Genomic DNA, 22,226 nt, shown 5'->3' with positions numbered 1-22,226 from the left:
TCTGCCCTTTTTTACCTCCTATTATTGGGGGTGCTGTAGAGGCCGTATTACTTATTACACTAATTTTCTCCCCCTCTCCGTGCCTCCTGTTCCTATAATGAATGGTTAGCCGGCTTTTGTGGCAAACACTGAAGTTGTGTAGGCATAAATACAAGCCTGCCCCTCTCTGCTGCCATAGTAGCCAAAGTAGCACTTACCGCGCCTGCCGCCCCCCCTTCCTGCCCTTCCAGCACCTGATTTTGTTGCGGCTGAGGCTTCTGCTGCTGCGGTGGCAAAGCTATTTGCTGCAGGAGTTGAGCTTCTTTGTCCTTCGAAAATGCACACAGTTGCTTCAGAGAGCTCCCCAGCAATACTGCTGAAAGGCGTACTGTGCTGCCCCTTCCAGTGTCGACCCGGAGGTGCGCGCGAGCCGCTGCTCTGTGGCCCCTCCTCAGCTCCAGGGCTGTGACACACCAGCGGGGCAGATCCGGACGCACAACAATGCACATCACACGTGCCACACAATTGGGAAGACACAGATCGGGGAAACAGAAAGGCTTCGCAAAAAGCACAAAAACACCAGCCAAAAGGAGGAAGAAAGTGAAGGCACCGCGTGTCTTAGACGTTGCCTACATCAAAGACTTCGGGACGTGAGTACCCCCGGTAGCAAGCGACCGTTCAGTTAGCGGCCGCCATCTTCTCCCAGGAGGCATTCCACATCAATTTCTTGTGTTAGGTTATAGGATAAGAATGTCAACATACATCAATTTCTTGTGTTGACATTCTTATCCTATAACCCTCCACTAGAAATGTATTTAGATAACATGACTCCTCAACCAGGGGTGCAAAAACTGTATAATATTTGTCAAGATCAGTGTATGGATATCATCTACAGCTATTGTTTTGAGTATGGATCTTGAGTGAAGAATTGTTCATGTTGAGGCACTTTTGGAAAGGCAGAATCAAGATCAACACTGTCCCATCACAGCACTTACTATTGTTAGAAGTAAGGAGATGAGGGGTGGTTTGGAGGAATATTATCAGTATTTTTATTCTGATTGGATGCGAACAGAAAGAAACCTTAGAAAAGGGAATCTCAAGGAGTCACATCCACTTTCAATTTTTGTTCAACACTCATATGCTTCAGGAAGTTTCAGTCTGAACCATTGATGGGAAAGAAATTGATATGACTTTGTCAGTACTAGGCTGAGAAGGGGTGTATGGTGGAGATCTCCCATTCTAATCTCTAAAGCCTAGTTCTAATGAAAGAAGGTTCATCTGGCAGGCACGAATGGCCCTGTGAGCTTTTTTCATAGTTGATAGTTCAGGTACCTCCCAAGTGAGAATCTAACTAATAGAAAAGGCCCATAAACTCTTCCAAGGGTTTAATTTAGGTATTAAAATCACTTGTTATCAACATTAAACTCCTTGAGCCTCTCTTCAAAGAACAATTTTCGGGGGCGTGGCTAAGATGGCATCTGAGTAGCAGCACCTCTACGAAGTCCTGCTGTGCAAATATTGAAAGTGGCACTGGCAGCACTCTCCGGAACCTAATTACACCCCTATATGCTAGTGACTTTGCTGAGTCACAGTGGGGATGCAACAGATCCCTGCGCTGCCAACAAACCTGTACCTGAAGAGCCTGCCACCCGTGATGTATCATCAGTCGCAATCTTAACATTGAGGCCATGGATGAGCAGATAGTGGAATGGTGTCAATACAGCCTGAGGTTATTGGTGGCCATTGCTGGTTCCCAACTCGGGTGGGATGAGCAGCCAGCCCAGAGGCGCGAGAGTTCTGTGTTTCTGTGCAGGAGACAAGGAACCTCCACTGCAAGCATACGCAGGCTTTGAGCCACTAGGTGCACACGCTGTCCTACCGGTTTGCCCCTGGTCAGCCTGGTGGCCTAGCCCCAGGTGCCTGTGAGGACCTGGAACTGAAGGCGCCATAGCGTACGTGCTTGGTGGGCTCTGGTGGTGTGGTGCCAACCCCTCCTTCCAGCACCAGCTTACAGATCATAAAATTTCTGTGGAGCTTGAAGTGGGCTCGCTCCCATAGAGGCCTCCTCCCTTGGACTGTGTAATTGGGCTCCTGACGCCCGAGGGGACTGGGCTTGATTTGCCTGTTGCCAACATGCGTGCTCGGTGTACGATGGTGGTGTTTAACTTCCTCCCATCACTAGCCATCTAAGGATATGTGGCATACAAGGGCAAGATCACTACTGTCCCTATATACTGAAGAAGCCCTGGGACCCTTGCAACTCACCTCACACCCTCACATCCACAGCTACATCCTGCTCGTAGGCCTAAACTTCCACTTGAACAACAACGATGATTTGAACACCACCTTCCTCCAAGAGAACCTCACCAACATAGGACTGAAACAACTAGCCACCGCCCCCACCCATACAGCGGAACACACACTTGACCCAATATTTAAAGGAGGAAACAGCGTATCCTACAGACACACCAATAAACTCCTCTGGACAGATCATCACTGCATCCACTTATTTAACCCACCGTACACAAGCACGCCCACTGCCTTCCCCTCAGAAGCTGGAACAAAATCACTGAAAACCAGCTCACCTCTGCCCTCGTCAGCACACCACCACCGACTCTGTCAGACACAAACAACGAAGCACCCAACCTCCACTGCTGGATCACGAACTGCACCAACACACTCACCCCCCTCAAGAAAGCTACCACAAGATACAGCAAGAAAGCAAGCTGGTTCACACCTGCACTACAAGAATTCAGACGCTCCTGCAGATGACTCAAAAAGACATGGAGGAAAAAGTAAACGCCGGAAACAAGCACCACCTACATAGCAGCCACAAGAGTATACCACTAACTCATCAAATCTACAAGGAAGAAATCCCTCCAAGACAGAGTCCTCATCAACGCACACAACACCAAAGAGCTCTTCTCCATCATAAAGGAATTTGTCAAACCCTGCAGTGAAACAATAGACATCCCACCCTCCCAAGACATCTGCAGCAGACTCAGCACCTTCTCCACCACAAGATCAAGATGATCAACAACAACTTCGACAAACAAGATCACCTCACCAGTCCAGCTTCCCCCTCATGTTACACTACCCAACAGACCCTGTCAAATGGATCCCGCTCATGACAGAAAACACCTTGAAGACCATGAAAAGCATCCATTTTGGAGCATCCGCAGACCCCTGCCCACACCACAACTTCCACAGAGCCACCTCAGCCGTCGGGTGATCAACTGCTCCTTCGAGACTGCCACCTTCCCTGATGACTGCAAACACGCCGTAGTCAAACCTCTCCTGAAGAAACCCTCCAAAGACCTGACGGACCTGAAGAACTTCAGCCCATCTCTATGCTTCCCTTCACAGCCAAGGTCATCGAAAAGGCCGTCAACACCCAGCTAACAAACTTCATCAAAGCTAACAACATCTTGGACATCTACCAATCCGGATTTCGAAGAAACAACAGCACTGAGAACACCCTACTCACCTCCACCGACGTCATCTGTTCCCTCCCTTACCAGGGCGCAATGGCAGCACTCATTCTCCTGGACCTCTCAGCTACATTCAACACCGTCTCCCACCTCACCCTAGCCACGAGACTCCATGATGTCAGCATTCACAACAACGCCCTTGACTGGATAAGCTTCATCCTCACTGGCAGAACTCAGAGAGTCAGACCCACTCCCTACCTCTTGGAACCAACAGGGACCAACTGTGGAGTGCCCCAGGGCTCCTCCCTCAGCTCTTCCCTCTGCAACATCTACCTGCCCCCCCTCGCAACCATCGTCAGGAACCATGGGCACAGCATCATCTCCTATGCTGACAACACCCAGCTGATCCTCCCCCTCACCAACGAACCCAACATCACCTGACACAACTTTCAAGAATGGATGAAAGCCTTCACCACCTGAATGAAGTACAGCTGCCTGAAACTCAACTCAGAAAAGACAGAAATCCTTGTCTTTGGCACTACCCCCTCAGCACAGAAAGACCCCTTGTGGCCCTCCACCCTCGGAAATCCCCCAACCCTGAAGGACCACGCATGAAACCTCAGCTGACCCACTCATCAGCAGCAGGCTAGACTACCACAACACTCTCTATGCCGGAATCAACAAGAAACTCATCTGCAAACACCAGACTGCCCAGAACGCCTCATCCAGACTCATCCTTGATGTATCCCCTCGCAGCCACGTCACTCAACACCTCCGCAATCTCCAATGGCTTCCAGTCGAAAGAAGAATAACCTTCAAACTGCTCACTCACGCATAAAAGGCCCTTCCCAATACCTGAACTGCATACTTGAACAGCCGCCTCGCCTTCCAAGTGCCTAAAAGAGACCTCTGATCAGCCCGGCTCGCTCTGGCCTCTGTCCCACGAAACAGCAAGGCTAGAATGGGAGGAAAGTCCTTCTTATAACTTGCAGCCAAAGCCTGGAACACTCTTCCCTTCCACATCCGGTAATCTCCCACACTATCCCAGTACCAGAAGGACCTAAAGACCTGGCTTTTCAGATGACCCCAGCACTCAAAGTAGCCTCCCCCTATCCCCCAGCACCTTGAGACCCTCACTGATGAGTAGTTGCGCTTTACCAACCCCTGATTGATTGATTGATTGATTGATTGATTAATTGATTGATTTGATCCTGCTGGGCCCAACGCTGCTCTTTATCGGACTAAGCCGAAGTGAGCCAACAAGCTACATCATAAATAAGGAGGCCCTGCAGGCTTGGATTCAGCTGGCCCCGATCGCTGTTGCCAGGCCCTTGCTGAACTGTATCATGTGCTGTTTGGGCCTGGGCAAGTTGGTGGGGCGAGCTCTGACAATCTGGTGAGTGGGACTTTGCTTGGAAAAATTGGATATCTTTGCTTGTCACATACATCAACTACCACTTCTATCACCACATTGCACACTCTCTGTGCTGCACATAACTGCAACTTTGATAACACTTACGGGTACTAACTCTGTCGCTGCGCTGCCATACAGCCACCCACACCTTTGCCACTTAACTGAATACTAGCTGTTGTAAATTTGAGGCTAGTACACTCTTGCACCTTGGTATTTGCGGCAATTTGTGTCCTGTTTTGCGGCGGGGTAATCCACAATCTTCTGATGTTGCTTTACTACTGACACAATGGCTGCTAATCTCTCTAACAAGGATACAACCTTGAAAGATATGTTGAGCAAGCCACCTCCTGAAAAACCTGAACAGTGCCCGGCCACTCCTCCTGGGACCTCCTCAATAACGTCAGCCAATGACGCAGAGACTCCAGCTTCTGAGGAGACGGTTACATGCTCATTCCTGGAGACATTCTTTTGTACCTCGAGGGACAACATTGCAGCTCTAAAGAGAGGCATGGGGCGGACATCAAAGGCATCAAACAGGACCAGACTGAAATGAGGTAGAGGCTGAATACATAGACAGAGAGAACGGCCAGCATGAGACTGAACTCAATGCACATCAACAAGAATTATTTGAACTGTGAGACAAAAACAAAGATCTATATTATCGTCTGGAAGATTTAGAAAACAGGTTGCACTGCTATAATATACGTATTAAAAGCATACTGATGCAGGCTGACTCTGAACGCCTGTAGGATTATGTGGTCTGTCTGTTCTGCCATGTAGCCCCTGATCTGGCGGATAATGATATTGCATTGGAGCACACACACACAGAGCGGGCCACCCCAATGTCACCCCTTGTGATCCTCAAGGTATTTTAACATGCCTGTGAGAGACAAAACTGTTATTACCTTCAAACGCATAGAGGAGGGATTCTACCAGGACTTATCTGCCATTACACTCCAAAGACTCAAGGCCTTGCATTTGGCCACAGCTTTTCTCGGAGAGAAGGGAGAGCACTGTTGTTGGTGCCACTCCTTCAGACTCATCTTTATTTGGAATAAAGAATCTTATGGAGTGAGCCCACTCAAGGAGGTCCAGTCCATTCTTGGCTTCCCTATCTCATCAGAGGAGGAGACCCACTCTCGTGAGGAGCTTGCACGGGCTTGCCTATTGACAAAATCACATCATCGTCGACTAACTGGAATGAAGTTGGCAGCTAAACTCACTAAGTCCAAAAGCCACAGGGAACAGGGAGCATTACTCAAGCAACTCCAGCAGCAGGGAAATGCCTCTGAAGCTGAAAATGATTGACTGTCAATGCACAGAACCATCACTGAAGAACGCTCCTGCATCCTATGGCTTCTGTTTTGGATGTATGACATTACAATGCATGCTTTTACCACGCATGCCTTTACAACGCGGTATTTACAATGAATACCTTTACAACGCATAGTGCTTTGGGGCGCTGGATACTGAATAGTTTAATTTACTATTCCAACTCCAGTCCCCGTGGATAGTAGGGAAGGTGTTGGATAGTAAATTAAATCTATTCCCTATCCTAGAGCGCCCCCCAGCGCAATGCGTTGTAATGGGTTGCGTTGTAAAAGTTGCGTCGTAAAGGCACTGCGTGGTAAAAGTTGCGTTGTAAAGGATGTTTCACTTCTGTTTTCCTTCTTAATGTGAACTCCTGATGACTGGCCATTTCCTGGAAGCTAGTTGTGCTTCACGCGGCAGGCCATCACATTCTACAACGTTCCTTTCCTGAAACAGCCAGGCATCATGGACTTGGATCCCCACCACGTGGAATAGTTGTCTCGCAGGCAAGGGAGCACAGTTGTTACGCTGTGTCATTGATCATTAGGAAACCCCTTCCCTCACACCACACCCTTAAGTGCAACTAATAAAGCTAAGTTAGTCAGCCTCCTGAGGCAGGAGGACAGTCATCATTTCGACCATTGTTTCTGATTGTTCCTATTAGTAGGCCAATCATAACAACTAGTCCGTTACATGATTAGGATAATAATTCTCAATGCCTGAGGCCAGAATGTCCCTGTGAAACATTTAGCTCTCCTTTCCATAAGCAGAGAATCCAAAAGCAATAATTGCCCCCTACAGGAGACTCATCTCCGTAAGAGAGACTGGCATCGAATGCGCTCTTGTTGGTTTTTCTCCTTGGCCCCACACAAACGAGCAGGTGTTGCATTCCTCGTTCCTACACACGTCCCCGGCAGGGTGCTCAAAACACATGCCGAGCTTGCAGGCAGATTACTCTCACTTTGAATATCCCTACAGTCCACTACATTCACTATAGCCACAGTGTATGCCCCCAATAACCACCAGGAAGCATTTATACTAGATGCTCTGGGCAGAGGGGTGACATCCCCTGACTCAGACATACTAATAGGAGGGGAGTTTAACTTGACACCCGATGCATTCATGGACAGATCAGCTCAAAGGGTGGGCCAAACTGGAGAAGTTCCAATGGCAGGTCTCCAATGGCTAACTGATATGGAACTTGTGGATGTTTGGCATTCGATCCACTCTAAAACAGGTACTATACTTATTACTCAGCTCTCTATCAAACATATAGCAGAAACGATTTCTTATATTTCCTCACTGACGGTGGCTGTAACGGACATCAGAATAGGGTCTGCTGCACTATCTGACCACTTGCCTATCACTAAAACTTTACACATTTTGTCTCACACACCCCAACTTGGCACATGGTGCCTTAACCCCAAATTACTTCAATATGACCCAACGTGCACCGAAATTGGCAAATTAATAGCCACAGTCCTTGAATTTAATGACACTTCGACGTATCCATTGCACTCCTATGCGATTCTCTATAAGCAACACTATGGGGTAAATGTATAGGCATATTGGCTAAACATAATAGAGACAGATGGGATAAGAGGCCGTAATTAGAGAAACCGGTGCTGAAACTTGAGACTAATTTGCATATAGCCAAGTTCTGAGCTGGGATGGTGCAGTGAGCTAAAAAACGGTGATGGATCAAGCCCTGATCTTTGGACTGGGTAAGAGTGGTCTGCTTAATTCAGGCACTCTGTTCATCACCACCCCCTTTTCTGAATCATTTTGTCCACCATAAGCGTGGAAGGGTATACTCAGATGTGAGTCCCTTGCTCATTGCACCATCAGGATTCAAGCAAGCCGGGCCGACGACGCCTGAAATGGCAGAAATCGGTCCCCGGAAGCTTGTTTCCTTCCCAGTCCAAGAATTGGTTTGGTAGTTTGGTTTGCCCTGTTCCCATCATGCACTGGGACAGGTACAGACTAATTTGCATATAGCCAAGTTCTGAGCTGGGATGGTGCAGTGAGCTAAAAAACGGTGATGGATCAAGCCCTGATCTTTGGACTGGGTAAGAGTGGTCTGCTTAATTCAGCCACTCTGTTCATCACCACCCCCTTTTCTGAATCATTTTGTCCACCATAAGCGTGGAAGGGTATACTCAGATGTGAATCCCTTGCTCATTGCACCATCAGGATTCAAGCAAGCCGGGCCGACGACGCCTGAAATGGCAGAAACCGGTCCCCGGAAGCTTGTTTCCTTCCCAGTACAAGAATTGGCTTGGTAGTTTGGTTTGCCCTGTTCCCATCATGCACTGGGACAGGTACAGACTAATTTGCATATAGCCAAGTTCTGAGCTGGGATGGTGCAGTGAGCTAAAAAACGGTGATGGATCAAGCCCTGATCTTTGGACTGGGTAAGAGTGGTCTACTTAATTCAGGCACTCTGTTCATCACCACCCCCTTTTCTGAATCATTTTGTCCACCATAAGCGTGGAAGGGTATATTCAGATGTGAGTCCCTTGCTCATTGCACCATCAGGATTCAAGCAAGCCGGGCCGACGACGCCTGAAATGGCAGAAACCGGTCCCCGGAAGCTTGTTTCCTTCCCAGTACAAGAATTGGCTTGGTAGTTTGGTTTGCCCTGTTCCCATCATGCACTGGGACAGGTACAGACTAATTTGCATATAGCCAAGTTCTGAGCTGGGATGGTGCAGTGAGCTAAAAAACGATGATGGATCAAGCCCTGATCTTTGGACTGGGTAAGAGTGGTCTGCTTAATTCAGGCACTCTGTTCATCACCACCCCCTTTTCTGAATCATTTTGTCCACCATAAGCATGGAAGGGTATACTCAGATGTGAGTCCCTTGCTCATTGCACCATCAGGATTCAAGCAAGCTGGGCCGACGACGCCTGAAATGGCAGAAACCGGTCCCCGGAAGCTTGTTTCCTTCCCAGTACAAGAATTGGCTTGGTAGTTTGGTTTGCCCTGTTCCCATCATGCACTGGGACAGGTACAGACTAATTTGCATATAGCCAAGTTCTGAGCTGGGATGGTGCAGTGAGCTAAAAAACGGTGATGGATCAAGCCCTGATCTTTGGACTGGGTAAGAGTGGTCTGCTTAATTCAGGCACTCTGTTCATCACCACCCCCTTTTCTGAATCATTTTGTCCACCATAAGCGTGGAAGGGTATACTCAGATGTGAGTCCCTTGCTCATTGCACCATCAGGATTCAAGCAAGCCGGGCCGACGATGCCTGAAATGGCAGAAACCGGTCCCCGGAAGCTTGTTTCCTTCCCAGTACAAGAATTGGCTTGGTAGTTTGGTTTGCCCTGTTCCCATCATGCACTGGGACAGGTACAGACTAATTTGCATATAGCCAAGTTCTGAGCTGGGATGGTGCAGTGAGCTAAAAAACGGTGATGGATCAAGCCCTGATCTTTGGACTGGGTAAGAGTGGTCTGCTTAATTCAGGCACTCTGTTCATCACCACCCCCTTTTCTGAATCATTTTGTCCACCATAAGCGTGGAAGGGTATACTCAGATGTGAGTCCCTTGCTCATTGCACCATCAGGATTCAAGCAAGCCGGGCCGACGACGCCTGAAATGGCAAAAACCGGTCCCCGGAAGCTTGTTTCCTTCCCAGTACAAGAATTGGCTTGGTAGTTTGGTTTGCCCTGTTCCCATCATGCACTGGGACAGGTACAGACTAATTTGCATATAGCCAAGTTCTGAGCTGGGATGGTGCAGTGAGCTAAAAAACGGTGATGGATCAAGCCCTGATCTTTGGACTGGGTAAGAGTGGTCTGCTTAATTCAGGCACTCTGTTCATCACCACCCCCTTTTCTGAATCATTTTGTCCACCATATGCGTGGAAGGGTATACTCAGATGTGAGTCCCTTGCTCATTGCACCATCAGGATTCAAGCAAGCCGGGCCGACGACGCCTGAAATGGCAGAAACCGGTCCCCGGAAGCTTGTTTCCTTCCCAGTACAAGAATTGGCTTGGTAGTTTGGTTTGCCCTGTTCCCATCATGCACTGGGACAGGTACAGACTAATTTGCATATAGCCAAGTTCTGAGCTGGGATGGTGCAGTGAGCTAAAAAACGGTGATGGATTAAGCCCTGATCTTTGGACTGGGTAAGAGTGGTCTGCTTAATTCAGGCACTCTGTTCATCACCACCCCCTTTTCTGAATCATTTTGTCCACCATAAGCGTGGAAGGGTATACTCAGATGTGAGTCCCTTGCTCATTGCACCATCAGGATTCAAGCAAGCCGGGCCGACGACGCCTGAAATGGCAGAAACCGGTCCCCAGAAGCTTGTTTCCTTCCCAGTACAAGAATTGGCTTGGTAGTTTGGTTTGCCCTGTTCCCATCATGCACTGGGACAGGTACAGACTAATTTGCATATAGCCAAGTTCTGAGCTGGGATGGTGCAGTGAGCTAAAAAACGGTGATGGATCAAGCCCTGATCTTTGGACTGGGTAAGAGTGGTCTGCTTAATTCAGGCACTCTGTTCATCACCACCCCCTTTTCTGAATCATTTTGTCCACCATAAGCGTGGAAGGGTATACTCAGATGTGAGTCCCTTGCTCATTGCACCATCAGGATTCAAGCAAGCCGGGCCGACGACGCCTGAAATGGCAGAAACCGGTCCCCGGAAGCTTGTTTCCTTCCCAGTACAAGAATTGGCTTGGTAGTTTGGTTTGCCCTGTTCCCATCATGCACTGGGACAGGTACAGACTAATTTGCATATAGCCAAGTTCTGAGCTGGGATGGTGCAGTGAGCTAAAAAACGGTGATGGATCAAGCCCTGATCTTTGGACTGGGTAAGAGTGGTCTGCTTAATTCAGGCACTCTGTTCATCACCACCCCCTTTTCTGAATCATTTTGTCCACCATAAGCGTGGAAGGGTATACTCAGATGTGAGTCCCTTGCTCATTGCACCATCAGGATTCAAGCAAGCCGGGCCGACGACGCCTGAAATGGCAGAAACCGGTGCCCGGAAGCTTGTTTCCTTCACAGTACAAGAATTGGCATGGTAGTTTGGTTTGCCCTGTTCCCATCATGCACTGGGACAGGTACAGACTAATTTGCATATAGCCAAGTTCTGAGCTGGGATGGTGCAGTGAGCTAAAAAACGGTGATGGATCAAGCCCTGATCTTTGGACTGGGTAAGAGTGGTCTGCTTAATTCAGGCACTCTGTTCATCACCACCCCCTTTTCTGAATCATTTTGTCCACCATAAGCGTGGAAGGGTATACTCAGATGTGAGTCCCTTGCTCATTGCACCATCAGGATACAAGCAAGCCGGGCCGACGACGCCTGAAATGGCAGAAACCGGTCCCCAGAAGCTTGTTTCCTTCCCAGTACAAGAATTGGCTTGGTAGTTTGGTTTGCCCTGTTCCCATCATGCACTGGGACAGGTACAGACTAATTTGCATATAGCCAAGTTCTGAGCTGGGATGGTGCAGTGAGCTAAAAAAACGGTGATGGATCAAGCCCTGATCTTTGGACTGGGTAAGAGTGGTCTGCTTAATTCAGGCACTCTGTTCATCACCACCCCCTTTTCTGAATCGAAACTTGAGGAAGAGCATAAGCATTTAGGTTCCTATAGGGTGATGCAGCAACTGACAGCAGCAAGCAAATGTACCTGTACTCTGTCCCATGTACCCATCGTTGGGAGCAAGGGCATCTTCCAAATGTTGGTTTCAGAAATAGCTTAGTTGATAAAACACCAGTGTTTCTCAGTGCTAGGTCAGGACCATTCTATCATGTATCAGAGTTGCCCGGCTTGGTACTAGTGAACTAGGTGGGAGACTCCCAACCCTCTCTCTCTCCTGGGACAATAGGCTAGTTTATTTTGGCATACATACCTGTCTGCCGTCTCAGATGTAATTCTCTATTAGGTGTTGCATTCTCCCAAATCCATGTGGGTGTGGCTGAAGTGTCATTGTCTGCATTACATATAATATTTTAGGCAGGAGAGTCATTTTCACTGCAGCTAGTCTCCCCAGACAGGAAATGGTGCCTCCCATCCAAGACTGCAGGTCAGTTGTAGTTAAGGACAAGAGGGCTGCATAATTATGCTCCACTGTAGTTTAGAGAATGGAGTATATTTGGAGTCCTAAGTATTGGACCCCTGTGTGGCCCAACAAAAGAGGAATTGGCGTTCAATAAGAGCCCTGTCTGATTGTGTGATAGTAAGGCCCAGTAAATGTGTTTTCTAAAATCCAAATACCCTCCCAAAGGTTTACAATTCTTGCAACAACTGTGGGAGAGAGGCAAGTGATTGCGTGACAGTGATCTGCAAATCATCTGCATATATGGCCAGGATATGTTCCCATCCCCCATGTGAACACATGTTATATGAGAATTCCCAGTTATCTTCTCTGAGAAAGGCTCCATATATAGAGCAAAAAGAAGTGGTGAGAGGTGCCACGTGCAATAGTAAAGGGGTTCGACAGGACCCAATTCACCCTAACTTGTGCCAAATGGGCGGCATAGTTACACAACACCCATTTTTGAAAGCGGGCCCCAAGACCGATCTTATCGAGGACTAGTCAAAGGTATGGCTAATGGACCCGGTCAAATGCTTTATTAGAATCAACCAAGAGTAGCAGGGCTGGTGTATGGGAGCAGTGAAATAAGGTGGCAGATGCGTGTGGTGTTATCACTGCATCCTCGCTCAGAAATGAAGTCTGCTTGGTACATCAGATAAAAGCTTATTGGCAGATATCTATGCCTTTCTTAATACTCCACCCAACAAACCCATCTCATCAGTGCAGAAATTATGTGAATTTTAGTGCAAACGACCTGCCACCCCCAAAGAGTGATACAAAAGGGGATGATGGACGGAGCGTTTGAGCAAATCAAACACTCACCCCCAGTCAACTGATCTGGGTTTAATCCATCACCATTTTTTAGCTCACTCGGCCACCCCAGTTCAGACATGGCTATATGCAAATCAGTCTGACCCTGTGCCTCATGGGAACAGTCCAGCCCGAACTGCCAAGCCAAGTCTTCCCTGGACCGGAAACAAGCATCCTGGGACCGGTTTCGGATTCATAATCTTCATCAGCCAGGCTATCTTGAATCCAGTGGCCAAGTGAGCAAGGGACTCATGTCTGAGCATACCCTGCCACACTTAGGGCGAACAAAGCGATACAAAAGGGGATGATGGACGGAGCGTTTGAGCAAATCAAACACTCACCCCCAGTCAACTGATCTGGGTTTAATCCATCACCATTCTTTAGCTCACTCGGCCACCCCAGTTCAGACATGGCTATATGCAAATTAGTCTGACCCTGTGCCTCATGGGAACAGTCCAGCCCGAACTGCCAAGCCATGTCTTCCCTGGACCGGAAACAAGCATCCTGGGACCGGTTTCGGATTCATAATCCTCATCAGCCAGGCTATCTTGAATCCAGTGGCCAAGTGAGCAAGGGACTCACGTCTGAGCATACCCTGCCACACTTAGGGCGAACAAAGCGATACAAAAGGGGATGATGGACGGAGCGTTTGAGCAAATCAAACACTCACCCCCAGTCAACTGATCTGGGTTTAATCCATCACCATTCTTTAGCTCACTCGGCCACCCCAGTTCAGACATGGCTATATGCAAATCAGTCTGACACTGTGCCTCATGGGAACAGTCCAGCCCGAACTGCCAAGCCATGTCTTCCCTGGACCGGAAACAAGCATCCTGGGACCGGTTTCGGATTCATAATCCTCATCAGCCAGGCTATCTTGAATCGCAAAGAGTGGGCAAACATCCTATACTGGGCATGCATATCTGTCTGTTGTGTCGGAGGTAATAACTCACAAATAGTATTATACCCCTGCCCGACCATCAAAGTGGAAGCTGGATGAGGTGGTCAGTGTTGGTGACACTGTGGCCAAAAAGGGACACTGACCCACAACTTATGGCATTGCTCAAAACTCTAATTCATTTGGTCTGACATACTCACAGCTATCAGAAGGGGGATATGACCACAATACTTCACCTCCCAGCACAGTTCGCCCCATAGCATCCTGGTAAATGCAATTAGGTTTAAATGCTTACTTGAATTTTTGTTGAAGTGCTTTCACCAAAGTTGGTGTAGGTTAGTTCTGTTAATCACTAGACACATGTGTGTCTGGATTTTATCCTAAATCAGTAGAGATGAAAACAAAATTCATCTAGGGTTGCTGAGAACGCTGCCACAAGCCTTTCAGGTCTCTGTACCTCTCCCTGGTTCACAGGTACATTTCCAAGAGCTTGTCAGCTCAGTGGCTCACGGCAGCCTTATTAAACATAAGGGGGATGGGAGCACACTGCTTCACCTCCTAGAGCAGTTCGCCCCATAGCAACCTGGTAAATGCAGTTCAGTTTAAATGCTCACTTGAATTTTTGTTGAAGTGTTCCCCCAAAGCTGGTGCAGATTAGTGCTGTTAATCTCTAGACACCTGTGTTTCTGGATTTTATCCTTCATCAGTGGAGATAAAAACGAATTTAATTTGGGGTTGCTGAGAAAGCTGCTTCAATCAATCAATCAACATAGCATTTATAAAGTGCACTACACACCGTGAGGGTCTCTAGGCGCTATGGGGAGGGGGGATGCTGCTACTGTTCAAAGAGCCAGGTCTTGAGGAGTCTCCTAAAGGTTAGGAGGTCTTTGGTCTGCCGCAGGCGGATGGGAGGGTGTTCCATTTCTTGGCGGCGAGGTGGGAGAATGATCTGCCGCCGGCGGTCACTTCGGATGCGGGGGACGGTGGCGAGGGCGCGGGCGAGGGCGAGGGCACGGTCTGCGGAGCTGTCGGGTGGGGGTGTAGAGGCTGAGTCGGCTTTTGAGGTACGCTGGTCCGGTGTCGTGGAGTGCCTTGTGTGTGTGGGTGAGGAGCTTGAAGGTTATCCTCTTGTTGATGGGGAGCCAGTGCAGGTCCATCCTTCTAGTTTTTGTGGGGATCCACTTGAAGATCCTGCGTAGCATGCGGAGGGTGTCGAAGCAGGAGGAGGAGGACGTCGTTGACCTGCTTTGTCATGGAGAGGGTGGAGTCGAGGATGATCCCCTAGGCTGAGTGCGTGGTCGGTGGGTGTGGGGGTGCTCCTAGTGCAGTCAGCTACCAGGAGTCGTCCCAGGATTTAGGGGGTGATTCGAGGATGAGGACCTCCATCTTGTCCGAGTTCAGCTTCAGTCGGCTGTTTCTCATCCAGTCGGAGACGGCCTTCATTCCTTCGTGGAGGTTGGTTTTGGTCGTGTGGGGGTCTTTGGTGAAGGAGAGGATCAGCTGAGTGTCGTTGGCGTAGGAGATGATGTTGAGGTCGTGCCTTCGTGTGACGTGGGTGAGCGGCGCCATGTAGACGTTGAACACCGTTGGGCTGAGAGATGAGCCTTGGGGTACGCCGCAGATGATCTCGGTGGCTTCAGAGCAGACCCTCTGAGTTCTGCAGGAGAGGAAGGAGGTAGTCAAGTCCATGGCCTTCTCTTGGATTCCGGCGTCGTGGAGGCCTGTTCGTAGTGTGAGGTGGCAGACCATGCCGAAGGCGGCTGACAGGTCCAGGAGGATGAGGGCCGTGGTTTCTCTGTTGTCAATCAGGGTCCTGATGTCATCGGTGGCGGCGATGAGGGCAGTTTCGGTGCTGTGGTTGCTGCAGAACCCAGACTGGGACGGGTTCAGGATGCTGTTCCCCTCAAGGAAGCTGGTCAGTTGTTTGTTGACTGCCTTTTCGATGACCTTTGCCGGAAACGAGAACAGGGAGATGGGTCGGAAGTTCTTGAGGTCCTTGGGGTCCGCTTTGGGTTTCTTGAGTAAGGCTTTGATCTCTTCGTGCTTCCTGCTCTCCCGGAAGGTCGCTGTCTCGAAGGAGATGTTGATGTTTTTATGGGGATGGGGTGCGATGATGCTGCTGGCTTACTTGAAGATGTGGTGCATGCAGGGGTTTTCCGGGGATCCGGAGTGAATGGTGTTCATGAGCTTGATAGTGTCATTGTTGTCGATGTTGGTCCATGCGAGCAGGCGGTTGGTGCGGGTGGTGGTCATGGGAGTGGGGGTCTCAGTGGTTGCCGGGGTGGTGACGGCATCAAAGCTGTCGTGAATTTCAGCGATCTTGCGATGGAAGAAGGTGGCCAGCAAGACGCACAGGTCTTGTGACGGTGGGATGTTGTTGGTGTTGGAGCTGGGGTTGGAGAGTTCCTCCCCAATGCTGAAGAGATCTTTACTGTTGTGTGTTGTTGTTGTCTAGGCGGTCTTTGAAGGAGGTCCTTTTGGCAGATCTGATGAGGTGGTGGTGTCTGTGGGTGGCGTTCTTGTGGGCTGTGTAGCTTTCCGGTGTTCGTTCACGGATCCAGTTTTTTGGGAGTTTTCGGCAGGTTCGCTTGGAGGCCTGGAGGTCTTTGGTAAACCAGCTGACTCTCTTGCTGGTGTGGGAATTGGAGGGCTTCTTGAGCGGGGCGAAGGTATTGGCGCAGTCATCGATCCATTGTCTGAGGCTGCGGGCTGCGGCATCGGTTGGGTCTGCGGTTGGGCTCTGGGCAAGGGCGGTGGTTAGCTGGTCCTCGGCGGCGAGGCATCTGCTGGGTGCGGAGGTGTGTGGGGAGTTTCTGGAAGGTGAAGTGGATGCAGTGGTGGTCGGTCCAGTGGAGTTCGGTGGTGCAGTTGAAGAAGACGTAGGAGCTTGCTGAGAAGATGGGGTCAAGTTGTCTGAGTCCGAGGTTGGCGAGGTTGGCGATCAAGGTGGAAGAGTTGGGGTCATTGTTGTTCTAGAGGTGGAAGTTCAGGTCCCCGAGGAGGATGTAGTCCATGGAGGTGAGGGCGTGTGTGCTGATGAAGTCGGTGATGGAGTCGCTGAACTGCTGTCGGGGTCCAAGGGGGTCTGTAGACGAGGGTACCTCTGAGGGTGGCTTTGGGGTTGGTGTGGATCTGGAAGTGCAGGTGTTCAGCGGTGCTGAGGGTGTCGTCAGTGTCTGTTGAGATTTTGAGAGTGTTTCTGTGGAGGATAGCAATTCCTACTCCTACTCCATTGGTGCGTCCTTGCGGGTGATCTTGTAGCCTTCCGGGATGGCTATGACGATGTCAGGTGCCGAGGAGGGGTGCAGCCAGGTCTCCATCAGGAAGGCAACATCTGGGGCGTTGATGTTGAGTAGGTCCCAGAGTTCGACGGCGTGTTTGCGGGCGGAGCAGGATGCATCTGAGGAAGTTGGCTTCTTCAGTGGGTGGGTTGGCGGGTCGGATGCTGGTGTAGCAGCAGTTCCAGCAGGAGAAGGGTCCTTGGGTGCGCTTCCGGGCGGCCAGGCAGCAGGTGCGTGATTGTCCGGTGTTGAGTGCGTGGAGGGTGCTGGAGTCGAAGCGGAGGCAGGTGTCGTGGCACTTGCGGGTCCAGGGGTCCAAGCGCTGGGCACGGTCCAGACGCTGGTGGGTGCAAACGGGCTTGCCTTAGGCACGGCTTTGGCACGCCAGCGGCGCGGCCTCCATAGGAGGGGATGTGGGAGGGAGGAGCAGCTGTGAGGTGGAAGCGGGGCGGAGGATGGGAGTGCGGGGGACGGGGCGGCAGGGGCACAGCAGCGGGAAAACAGGCTAGGAGCAGCAAATGAGGCACAGAATGAGTTAACAGTTTAGGCACAAAGGAAGAGAAAACAAATTAGGCACAGGAGCAATGGGGACGAGGAGCAGCAATATGGTACAAGTTAGGAGACAGTTTGGTCACAGAGAGGAAAGCAAAACAAAAACAAAATGGTACAAGTTACAAAGCAGTTAAGGCACAAAGAGAAAAACAATGGCACAGGAATACCAGAGTAACGAACCAATGCGGGTCCAGGTGGCGAGACCGGCAAAGGCAGACAGCATGTGGAATGACCTGCCTGCAAGCAGAATCAGAGGTCGCAATGCTTGCACGTCTCTGTACCACCCCCTGGCGCACATGTGCATCTCTAAGAGCTCATCAGTTCACTGGCTCAAGGGAACCATTTTAAACAGAAGGGGGTTGGGAGCACATTGCTTTACCTCCCAGCACAGTTTGCCCCATAGCATCCTGGTAAATGCAGTTCAGTTTAATTGGTTACTTGAATTTTTGCTGAAATGTTCAGCAAAGTTGGTCCAGGTTACTGCTGTTAATCTTTAGACACATGTGTTTCTGGATTTTATCCGTCATCAGTAGAAATAAAAACGAAATTCGTCTGGGGTTGCTGAGAAAGCTGCAACAATCCTTTCAGGTCTCTGTACCTCTCCGTGGCGCACACGTGCATCTCCAAGAGCTCTTCAGCTCAGTGGCTCAAGGAAGCCTTTTTAAACAGAAGAGGGTAGGAGGCACACTACTTCACCTCCCAGCACAGTTCGCTCCATTTTATCCTGGTAAAATGCAGTTCAGTTTAAATGCTTACTTGAATTTCTGTTGAAGTGTTTCACCAAAGTTGGTGCAGGTTAGTGCTTTCAATCTCTAGACACATGTGTTTCTGGATTTTATCCTTCATCAGTAAAGATAAAAATTAAATTCATCTGGGGTTTGCTGAAAAAGCTGCCACAATCCTCTCAGGCCTCTGTACCTCTCCTTGGCACACAGTGAATATCCAAGAGCTCGTCCGCTCAGTGGCTCAAGAGAGCCTTTTTAAACAGAAGGGGGCTGGGAGCACACTGCTTAACCTCCCAGTACAGCTATCAATGAAATGTACAATATAGATATATCTCCTTTCCCCAAATAACATTTTGCTGGGACTCCCTAACGCGCTAATGTACCCACTATGCTGAGCAAACGGTCATGCTATCATGCTGGCTCTTGTGCTGCCAAACAAGTCATTTTGGCTAAATGGAGATGGATGCTATCCCAACAAAGCTAGAATGGATGTATGAATGTAAATGTAAATATCATGGTACTTATAGAGCACACTGTCACCAGACGGTCACCTTGCGGTGTCGCCTATGCAGCTTCCTGGCGCTGATACTCATACCGCTGTGGAACCCCTCCTGGCTTTCCCTGTGAAGTGTCCACTCCTGGGCACCCCCAGGTTGAAGCCAGGCATCCTTAGCGCTGTTGGGGCCGGTGTGGAGGCTAAGCAAGCTATTGCCCAGAGTTGCAGCGTGGGGCCTGTGATTAGAATAGGCACCGAGGCGAGAATTAACAGGTCCGAGGAAATTGAGACCAAGACCCCACCGAGGCAGGAATCGAACCCTGGTCCCTGGCCAGAACTCTGCATCAGGGTCTGCCGCTCTAACCATTGAGCCACACTCCTCCATGAACTTTGGACTCTCCTGGGCTTAGAGAAATTAACTGCAGTGCTTGAACACAAATTACCCTCCTTTGATAAAACATGGATGCCCTGCCTGAAATTTCTCTCCCAGGAATTTAGGGAGCTGACTTGCCCAGCATACTTGCGCATACTTCACCTCACCCACGCTACACGCTTACGATGCGAGGGCGCCATTCCCACTTCCAGTTTGGTCCTACTACTTGCTTGATAGAATGACTGCGCCATATTCTCCTAAGAACTGCAGTGTGCTACTTTATGCTTGTTTATACTGTTTCTTTATTCCCTCTTTGTTCCCCCAACTTCCCCTTTCGCCCATACAAGAATGTCCGACCCACAAGGCCAGTGGATGTATGTGCGGGTTTATTGGATTACATGACCATTTGAAAAATTATAATAAAACAGACACTCTTTCAGGGTTTTAATCTGGGGCGTAACACAGGCCCCCACAGCCCACGCGTTGCGAGGGGGGCCCCGGGCTCCAGGGGGCCCCATCAGCGCACGCAGCGCTGTACAGGGATTTACAGATCCACACACTATCCTGGGACCTAGTTTAGATGTTATGCGCTCCTGACAGTCTCCTTAAATAAATTAAATGCAGCGTGGTGCGCCGTGCGCAGCTCACGCACACAGCTTTGCGGTCTTTGACCTCAGGGTGGGGCAGGGTTGAGCTGGAAGGTTCATGCACAGTGTAAACTGCAATTGAGGCGGCAGGCTGGTGGGTCCTGAGCACTGAAGCGGTGAGTGAACCATATTTAAAAATGAGGTCCTAGTCCCTTATCGGAATCTTTTCCAAAATGGCACATGTCACCTCTACACCTTCAATTCTCCAGAGAATGTATTATTTTACTAAGCTAAGCTGGTTCTATTTTTGGGTAAAGGCCATTAGCTGCCTATTTGTACATTTTGCAAATTTTCTTTCTGATTGTATCTCTTCCTTGTGTGACTTTACATCTTGTACATTTGCAATTTTTTCTGTTTGTATCTTTTATGTAACGCATGTAATCCTAAATCCTTATGTTTTGCATCTGGTTCTTATGTAAAGCGCTCCCCCACATCCAAGCCTCTTAGAAGTGGTGCATTGAAATCTATAAGACTTCTACAACGCCATTGCATCAAATCCTTATGCCTGCCACATTGCAGGCATAGGGTGACGCAGTACTATATTCATAGCCCTCCCCCCTGCATTACTGGAGTTGTGTCATGCTTTACTGGAGTTGTGTCATGCTTCCAAAACAACTCCAGCGGTCAACAAAAGAAAAATACACCGTGTTCAATGAAAAATATAACTCATCGTGCTTTGCTGTCGAAGAATTGTTACATGTCTTAAAGAAAAGAAACAACAATACGGGAGGAAAAAGAAGTCCACAACACACAAGATTTGCTACATGTTTTTAAAGAAAGATTCAACATTACAGGAGGAAATAAAATTTCACATCACACAAGAGTGTTGGTCCTGAGGAGAACCCCAAAGGTCACGAAGGGTTCTAAACATGTTGTTTGACCAAGTCTCGGTCCTGTGGAGAAACCCAAAGGTAATGAAGGGTTCAAAACGCATTGACCACACTTTACAATGTGAAAAAGCTATTAATAAGTTAGCAAACACAGCAATTGGCCTGTTGTTTTATTACAGAATCCCAACCAGCTCTCACTGGCAGGATGTACATTCAGATTTACACACAAAAGACAATTCTGCCATGTGTCCTAATTGGAGAGTAAAGGACTGGTCTAGTTCACAATTGCTGTGATTATGTATTTAAATGTCAACATTTTTGTTTGTCTTGTTAAGATTGTAAAATGTATATATGTAAATAACCACAAAAAAGTGGTCCTTCAATTGAAAGACATGTTTTAAATGTGTATAACTGTTTCTAAAAAAAAAAATAATGTGACATAAATCACTAAGACCACTATATATAATTTCTCTCCCAGGAATTTAGGGAGCTGACTTGCCCAGCATCACTGAAATTATGTTAATGTCACACATAGCAATCTGAAACCCTGCCAGCTATGCCAATTCTACCACACATTACTTTTGAACATCTCATAATTCCATGCCACACAATTTAACTATAAAGAATTTACCTTGTGTGACTTTACATCTTGTGGAGAAGTGTGTCTCACTGGTTAGAGGAGGCAGACCCTGAAGCAGAGGTCAGACCCGGGACCAGGGTTCAATTCCCGACGTGGCAGGGTCTTGAGCCCAAATATCCACGGACTTGATCATTCTTGTTTCGGTGCCTACTCTAATCACGGGTTCACACTCTGCAGCTCTGGGCATTAGCTTGCTTAATCTCCACTACGGCCCCCCCCCCCGCGGCGGGATGCCTGGCTTTCACCTTGGGGATGCCCAGTACGGGTATCTCACAGGGAAAAAGCCAGGACGGGTTCCCAAGGCAAGCGCCGAGATGCCTACGGGTAATCGAGCGCTATATAAGAACGCATAATAATAATAATAATAATTTTTAAAAATGTGGTTTTATTGTCAAACAGGATTATTGAATTGAAGCACCCATACATTGCATTGTTGTTTATAATCCAACACAACTCCAGCAATGTGTCAGCTTTGCGTCGACATATACATCAGTAATACTGACGTATCTGTCATATATGCTGCATCAATTATGTCTCAAGCAGGGTGCAGTAAAAACTGTTGTATCGCTGCTTTCACGCAGCCATGCAACAGTTTTCATAAATGAAGTCCTCATTTTTTTCAGATATACTTATAGGGCCTCATTGGTGGGGCTGGCATAGGAGATATTGGAGCTGGGTTAAGAGCTGTTACATGGCTGATCCTTGCTTGATACCACTTGACATGGATTAATAAAGAAGACTTTAAGAACTTACCACCTGGCTACTAGTGTCTTCATA

Source organism: Lissotriton helveticus, chromosome 6, assembly GCF_964261635.1.
Source record: "Lissotriton helveticus chromosome 6, aLisHel1.1, whole genome shotgun sequence".
Classification (NCBI taxonomy): Eukaryota; Metazoa; Chordata; class Amphibia; order Caudata; family Salamandridae; genus Lissotriton; species Lissotriton helveticus.
The sequence above is the reverse complement of the archived record's forward strand: the minus strand, read 5'-3'. Positions refer to the sequence as shown.